We start from the raw sequence: 8,135 nt of genomic DNA, 5'->3' as shown, positions 1-8,135 counted from the left end.
GTCCAGAAATCCGGGGCGGGGGAGCGGGGGCCGCCATTCACCACATATCTCTCAACCACTCAGTCACAAATCTCATGAATTCTACCTCCTAAAACATCTTAGACCTGCCCACTTTTCTCCATCCTCATAGCCTCCACCCTAGTCCAAGCCACCACCTTCCTCTACCTGGCTACTGCGTGGCTTCCTCTCCATCTCCCTATTTCTACCCTTGCCTCCCCCATTCTTACTTCCCAGGGCAGCCAAGCTAATCGGATGAGGCAAAGCCTGCTTCAAGCTCCAGCTCTCAGGAAGGCTTTGTGAGTCTAAACAATTCTGCTGGCCCCTACACCTACTTCTAAGCCACCTTTCAGCCTCTAACTAACTCTACACTCGAGATACTCTGAACTTCTTTCAGATTCCTCTAGTGAATATCAGTGTCTCTTGCTGCTGGGACTTCACACAAAGTGTGTTTGCTGTGTCCGAAACAGCCACCCCGCCCCGACCCTGTCTTCAAACACACATCTTTCACCTACTACTCATCTTTCATATTTTAGCTGAAATGTCATTTACTCAGGGCCAGACGTAGCTATTCCCCTCCATGTGCTCTGGCAACTCTGTCTTTCTTCCATAATGATACCTATTATACTCTGCGGTGATGACTTCATGCCTGCATCCACCACTAAACTAGCTCCAAGAGAACGCAGACCTCTGTCTATTGTTGTAGCACCAGCAGTAATAGAGTTCATGCTCAAAGAACGGCTGAATGAACGAATGAATGAATAAAAGAGCAGAAGGCCGTGGTCTCAGGACTGTGTTGCGCAGTCCTGAGTTGATAGTGCCTAAACTCATGGAGGTGCCGGGAAAAAAGATAGCCACGTGGGGGCGTCCCTGGGCACCTATGGGCCACAGGGGGGCGCCCTCAGCTCGTTGTATGTGACTGGCACCTCTTCAGACTCCGGTTCTGTTACTAATGGCCAATGGGAAACAGGAGGCGGGGTTTCCGTCTGATTGACAGTATCGCTCCGCCCAATCTAATTCATCTTTTTCTTGGCCTCGCCCACTCCAGGCTTCGGAGACCCTGAAGGTGGGCCTGACGGAGGCGCCGCCAACTGAACTCCGGCAGAGAGCTCCCGAGGCCGAACCGGCGCTCCTGGCGGTCTGTGAGTGGGCGGCCCGCGGCTGGGGGCGGGGCCACGGTGCTGACAGGCAGGAGGCCGGTCCCGCCCCTTTCGCCCAGAGCAGCAGCGCCGGCGCTGGGGACAGCAGAAGTGAGTACGTGAGCGGCGCAGCAAGATCCTTGCTCGGACCCCGGACGGCGCGCGCACACGGAGCCCCGGATCCAAGCCGGCCCCGCGGCAGACCGCCAGATAACTGTGCCCCCGAACTACCACCACTTGCGTGCTCCCGCCCCGGCCCGCCTCCCGGAGTTGTCCGGCTCCGAGCTCTCCAGCGCCCGGGATCCTCCTGGACCGGTCCGTCCAGATTCCCGCGGGTCCGACCTGCCTGCATCCCCCGGCATCGCCAGGCTCGGGCTGCCGCCTCGGTTCCGGAGCCGCCCGCCTGGATTGCACCCTCTCCTTGCCCGGATCTCCTGGGACCGTACGCGAGCGTTCCTCGGAGCCCGCGGAGCGGACCGTTCCCCGAGTGCCCGCAGCCCCGCCGGCGCGGCTCGGCGCGGCCCGGCTTGGCTCCCGGAGCCCGCCCCGGCCATGGCCCGAGCCCGCCCCGCCTCCGCCGCCGCCGCCACCGCCGGGGCTCCTGCCGCTGCTCCCTCCGCTGCTGCTCCTGCCTCTGCTGCTGCCCGCGGGCTGCCGGGCGCTGGAAGGTGAGCGGCGTCGGGGGGCGCGTCCAAGGCTTACTGTGCCCGGGGTCGCCCGAGCGTAGGCCGGAGGGGACCCGCGGGATGGGTCAAATGCAGGCTGGGCGCACGTCGGAGGAGGCTCCATCGCCCGCGCCCCTCCGGGGGCCGGAGGATGGGGTGGGGAGGACGCCCCCGGAGCTGCCTCGCAGGCTCCAGTGGCAACGAGGCCCCGCGGTACGCGGGTCGTGGATCTCGGGCAGCTCGACTCGGTTTGAGCTTCCCCGAAAGTCACGGCACCGCTGTGAGCTCTTGGGGGAGAACCCCGCACTCACCGCGGAGAAGCGGGGCGCTCAGCGGCCCCGGGAGGCGAGGAAGTGTGGGAGACCCACCAGGCGAGGCGGGGGCGTCTGAGGCTGCCGCGGGGCTGTGGCGGGTGGGGGAGAAGCGGGACTCCCAGGTTGGGGGGCGGCGTCGGTTAGGAACCGGTCGGAGTTGACTGTGAGAGGTGTGAGTGCGTGCACCCCGCTTTGTCAGGGGCTGGCTGCGGGGGTGGGGAGGCGGGGGCCTGTTATTGTTTATGGTTTGTGGAGCGCCGGTTACACACAAGGTGCTGAGTGCACGGGCAGTGCGCACTGCTCTGCGGCTCGCCTCCGCCTCTGGCAGGACGTCCGAGTGCTCGGGTCTCCATTGAACCCCCGAAGTTCAGGGGTTTGCCCCATTTGCCGGTGGGAAAGGCCGAGTTTCTCAGGTTGTGTGGAACCTACTCAGACGGCGCCGAGGGAGTAGCTCCAACTTCCAAACGACTGTGCTTGGGTGCACAGGATGCTGTTGGCCCTGGTGGGAGAGCTCACGCATATGGGGCTACTTGACACGAGCCTGTGGCAGACAGAGGCGCTGACACTGGTCACAAACAATAGACACACATACACACACGCAGAGTTTCCAGAAATTTTGGAGGCATTAAATGAGAGTAAAAGAACCTTCCTTAATGTGGAGGGAAGGACAACCCAGAAATTTAGGGGAAATTGGAATACAGACAACACTTATTTTTGGAGTCTTTAACAGCAGATCTAGTCACTTCCTTAGTACAGGAACAAAAATATGACTTCTGTGTAACTTGGTTGGTTTGTGTGTTCACAATTGGTAAACTCAAAGGTTGGAAGGAAAAAAGAGCACAGTTCTGAAAGAAAGGCATCTTCTGGTGCTTTCCAGTTTTCTCTATGGGAAAATGTTCCTGTGAACCCCCACCCCCTTTTATCTCTGGGCCCACCGGCGCTGACAGACCGATTCACACGGGCGGACACATGCAAATCCAAGCAGACACACTGAGGTCGCGCCCACATGTGTGTGATAGGATCTCAGGCAGGAGAAACCAGTGTGGGGCTTTGTTGTGGATTGCCTCAAGGGTGTGAGCCAGGGAGCCTGTTGGAGTTCCCAGGTCTGTGTCTCTATGTCTTCGCCCAGGAAGGGTGACACAGGCACAGGCGCTTACGGGGCTGTGTGTGTGTGCCAGGCACAGGGCCCTTGTTGTCAGATGTGGTGGGTGCTGGTGCTGACAGTGGGGTGGAGGGGCTGTGGTTTGGGTCAGGTGAGCGAGGGCTACCTGAAGAGGCTTCCTTCCTTCCTTCCTTTCTTCCCCCTCCTCACCTCTCACAATCTGGGGACCCTCAGCGGCAGGCTATAGCTGGGAGCTGACATCCAGCCTCCAGGCCGAAGAGCTGAGGGGCTGACCAGGAGGCAGAGGACCCAGGAGCAGTAGCAGCACGGGAAAGAGAGGGCAGCAGGGCCCCAACTGTGTCCCTCCTTCCCCCCTCAGCTCTGTCTGGGGCTACTCCCTGACTGGGTAGGTGGTGTCTGGGAGGCCAGGCCAGTGTGGGGTGCCCCTAGGAAGTAGCAGTGCCTTCCACGGGTGGCTTTTCCCGGTTCCTTTACTTTTGGCGTACCTCAGACCTTAGGGTTTTCAGTTGGTGTGAGGGACAATGAAAGGAAAAAGAGAGATGCTTTGGGGAGACCCCCACACAGAAGTACGCCTACCCACTCTGTTCTCCCTCCTTGTGAGATGGGGTCGTGATAGTACCCACAATCCTAGACCTGTAGTGAAGATTGAGCCCTTAATGTATGTGGGGTGCTTAGCACACAGCCATTATTATTCAAGGATTAACTGCTATTATCATTGTCCTAGGGTCTGCCCCCTGGGGAGGGGCAGAAGTCAAACTTGGTGTGTGCCTTACCTGCTGGAGGGAGGTTAGAGGAAGGGGTGGGGGGAGTGACAGGGGGAAGGTTGATCTGGAGAGAAAGTTGTCTCCCCGCTTCCATCTCCCTTCAGCTCTGGGAGCGATGGGACGGGATGAGAGCTAGGTCAGGGGCAGCTGTCTCTGTGTCCTTCCCATCCCCCAGCCCTGTCAGGAGCCTGAAGGGTGAGATGGGAAGAGTTGGTGGTCCTGGGCTATGGCCATTGGGCAGGGCTAGGTAGGACCCTCCCTGCTCCCAAGCTTTACAGGCAGGGGATCCAGGCTCCTTGCTCCAACCTTCCTTTTGGCTTTGCCAGGATTTGGTTTGCCCTGGGCCTAGGGGAGCCTTTTGGCTCTCTGCATCTGAGAGCCATTATATTTAGGCCCAGAGTCCTGAGTTGCGTGTACTGTTTCGTCATGGGTCCCCTGGTTAGGTGCTGTCTAGCACCTGGCTGCTCTACCTCCCTACACACTTGGGGTCCACCAAGACTGCACCAAGGACCTCATCAGTTCTCCATGAGGATGGAGCCAGGGTCCTTGCTTGTCCTCCTTGGTTGAAGAAACCCCCTTCCCCTTGCCCTCTGATTGCTTACCTCCCCCTACAAATACCCAAAGAGTTTGCCCTCAGGTTTACCCTCAGTCATAGGGAAACGAGCCCACCTTGTTGCTCACTCTCCTTACGAGTAGTGTTTCCCGGTCCCCCAGGCCAAGCTCCTTCTCCCCTTCAGGACCACAAACCGGAAGGTGAGCAGACCAGGAACAGGCGTGGGATGAGGAAGGATGTCTGGGCCGTAGGGTGCTTACACCTCAGATAGGACAGGGAGGTGTGCTGCGAGCCTCCCCTCTGAGAAAGAGAAGCGGTTGCCAGGCGTGAGAGGTGGGGACCGCCCGCCGCAGCGCACCTGGTGGCGAGGGAAGGAGGCCGGTGTGAGTCCGAGTCTCTCCGAGGCAGCAGCCGTGGCCCCCAGGAGGTGCTTGCCAAGGGGACACCAGGCTGGGGATTTCTGTGGCCGGCTCACTTGTGGAGTTGCCCCCCACCCCATCGCGGTTTGTCACGAGCTGGCGCTTCAGAGCTGCCGCTGAAGGACAGTGGCAGGTATTTGGGGGAACCAGTTTGCTGTCACTGCCTTCCCTTTAGCCAGAACTGCTGCCGCTGTGGCCTCCGCGGCAGGGAGCGAAAGCCTAAGCTGCCGTGGGCAAGGCCTCCGCCACCCGGCCTTACACTAATTAAACAGCATGAAGAGGCTGAATCACCAGGCCTGCATAGTTTGAAAATTGTAGCCCTGCCTGTTGTGCTGAGTCAAACTGGTTTGTCGGGATTGGGCAGCTGGGGAGGTGGGGGGAGGGCGCCTGGGTACAGCTGGGCACCTGATGGGGTGGGAGAGGCCCCCTGCCCCACGGGCTGCCCTGGCCCCAGATCTCCTATTGCCTTCTGCCCCCAGACCCCTGGCCAGACCCACGGTGGCTGGGATCCCAGGGAAGGGCTCTGAGGCCTCATGGAAGGGCTAGCTGTCCAAAAGTCCTGGCTGGCTGGCAAGGCCAGGACGAGGGTGGGGGCATGGGTGAACACAGGCATCTGGGCTCCTTGCTCTGTGCTTTCTCCTCCCTTCTCCCTCTCAGGTTTATTTAATTATAAATCCTCGCAATCTGAGGGGAGGAATGGAAAACAAAATATGTTCTCTGTTTTGAGATGCTCCCCTCCCCTCCATCCCAGATTCGAGGGCCAAGGGTCCATGGGCGCAGAAAGGGAGAGGTAGCCCAGGGTGAGTTAGGCTCTTCTAGGTCCCACAGCAAAAGCCCCCCACCACCAGGTCCCCTTCCTCCTAGGGCTGACCACCCTGAGTGTGAGGCTTGGTACACACAGGTACACTCGCTGACACGCAGGGTAGGGACAAAATGGGAGAAGATGGGACAGATGCCTTGGGTTGGTTGGCCGAGGTGGGGACCCCATCAAGGAGGAGGGGGACCAACTCAGGACTGGCATGGGGTTTTCTCCCTCTCTTTGCAGGCAGGGCTATGTGCTTTCTTGTCTGGACTCCACCGCTCTGTCCACCTGCCCCTGTGCACTCTGCTGGCCCGGCCCAGGCGCATGACCTTCCCCACCACCTTAAAGTCCCTCATCTGGAGCTTGGGCTTCTTGCTTTTGTCTCTGGGGTTTTTTGATTTGTTGGGTCTCACCAACACAGAGCAGGGTGCTCTGTGTGACTTGGGACCTGGGGTGCTGTGGCGTCTGGCAGCTCCATAAGGTTGTGTGTACTTGGGCCTTCACCAGGGTTGGTGGCTGGCTCCCAGCTGCACGAGGGCCGCCCAGTGAGGCCCTCAGACACAGGCTGGATGCCCACGATATTCTCCTCTTGCTGGGTGCCCAACGTATGTGTGGAAGTGTTGCCCAGAGCTCCTGGGGCTAAGTCTCTTCGTGATGCCACCCCTCTCCAAGGGCTCAGGAATGGGGACAGTGCCATTGTGCTGGCAGGGAAGTACCTGGGGAGGCCACGCCCAGCCACACCCAGAATCATCTTTATGCCCCTGCCCCACCCCCAGTCTTGTAACCGGTGACAGCTTCTGCCTAGGCCAGAGCCACAGGAAGCAGGTCTGGGGTTTGCTCCTTCCCTGCACCTTGGGCCAAGACTGGCCCAGTCCCTCGGCTTTCTTAGCAGACACTGCCTTCTCCTAGCCCTTCCTCCATCTCACCTGAAGACTCAGCTCATAGAAAGAACATGCTTGCAGTGTGTGTGTGTGTGTGTGTGTGTGTGTGTGTGTTGCATGTGCATGGAGACTGCACCTCTGAGGCTTTGTACACACTGTAGATGTTGGCATTAACACTGTCTGCGTGCTCCTGTGGCACATTTGAGTGCACACGGGCATCCGTGTGTGCCAGTGACGCTCGTGTGTGACTGTGTAAGAGCGCGTCATCGAGTCTGTGTGGAGAAACTGGTGTTTGTGTTTGCACTTCACTACACTCCAGACTGTGACTTGGGGCTGGCAATTGTGTGCAGTTGAGTGTGTAAGGAGAATGTACTGTTCGGTGTGCGTGCCCTCCATGCACGCATATGTCTCTGGAAATCCGCACACATGAAGACCGTAAGAGTGAGTGTTTGCCTAAGGCAAACCAGATCTGTGTATAGGAAAGCTTCACTGTATGTGAATGTCTAAGAGACGAATCTGTTTGTGCCACATGCATCTGTGTGTCTGAAAAAGGCAGACCGTGGCTGTGTGTGAAGCCGTGTGTGTGTGTGTGTGTGTGTGTGTGTGTGTTTGCGGGCGGCTGTGGCTCTGTGTGTTTTTGTCCACCATATGTGTTGACTTGTCATTCTTTGGCCCCAGTGGCGGAGAAGGAGCCCAGCCCAAGAACTGGGGAATGCTTGTGCGTGCGTGTATTTGTGCACAGGCGAGAGCCGCACAGCTCCCGCCACGTGGCCGTTCTCCATGGCCCTTTGGCAACCTGAAAGGGGTGCTGGTTCACTTCTGAGCGTTGAAGCCCCAGTCCCGAAATCCCCCGGGCCTGCTGTCCACTTCCCTGCTCGCTTCGGAGGGGGCGGGTGGGGTTTCTAGCCTGACAGAGCCCTGTAGCAGAGAGTGCCTGTCTGCCTTCTGGTCTCCCTCCAGCAGCCACATGGGGGGCAGGGGAGGATGGGGGTGCGGTTGGCAGCTGGGGAGATTGGAGACTGCTCACTCAGCCCTCTTTTGTCCTTATCTCCTGTCCCTCATAGCCTTCACCCCAGCTCGCGTACACGCACGTGTGCGGCACACACATAGCAGAGGAAAGGTGGGCTCTGTTGGGTTGGGTCTGTCCCTCCCAATGCCACAGACAGATGGATTCTGGGACCCCCTTCCATGCCCTTCCTAAGGCTGGGACACAGGCACCTCAGGGTCTCCCTCTTGCTGAAGGGAGCGGGCCCCTCCCCTTCCCCAGAGATCAAGCCCCCTCCCCACCAGGGTGACCGGAGCCCTTCCTCGGGCACACATGACTCGAAATCCAAGTCCTCTCCTCATTAATGGGAAAAATGTGCCGAGATTGAGCGATGGCCAAGGCTGAGCGATGGCCAAGGGCTGATCCCCGCCCCCTCCCTCTCCCGCTCCCCAAAAATTAAACAGAAATGAAGAGCCTCCCTCCACCCCTGCCT

General features: G+C 59.1%; 1 protein-coding gene across 1 annotated transcript in view; it reads left to right on the top strand.

Annotated features, from left to right (window-relative positions):
• The first annotated feature begins 1,350 nt into the window (after positions 1-1,350).
• The window catches only part of EPHB3 (EPH receptor B3), a 19,252-nt gene continuing 12,467 nt past the window's right edge, over positions 1,351-8,135 (top strand). The window contains exon 1 of the mRNA XM_034661745.1: positions 1,351-1,804. The gene's annotated coding sequence lies outside the window, so the exon portion shown is untranslated. The remainder of the gene's footprint in view (positions 1,805-8,135) is intronic.

The sequence above is a fragment of the Ailuropoda melanoleuca genome, chromosome 1 (genome assembly GCF_002007445.2).
Source record: "Ailuropoda melanoleuca isolate Jingjing chromosome 1, ASM200744v2, whole genome shotgun sequence".
NCBI classification, from domain to species: Eukaryota; Metazoa; Chordata; class Mammalia; order Carnivora; family Ursidae; genus Ailuropoda; species Ailuropoda melanoleuca.
The sequence above is the reverse complement of the archived record's forward strand: the minus strand, read 5'-3'. Positions and strand labels throughout refer to the sequence as shown.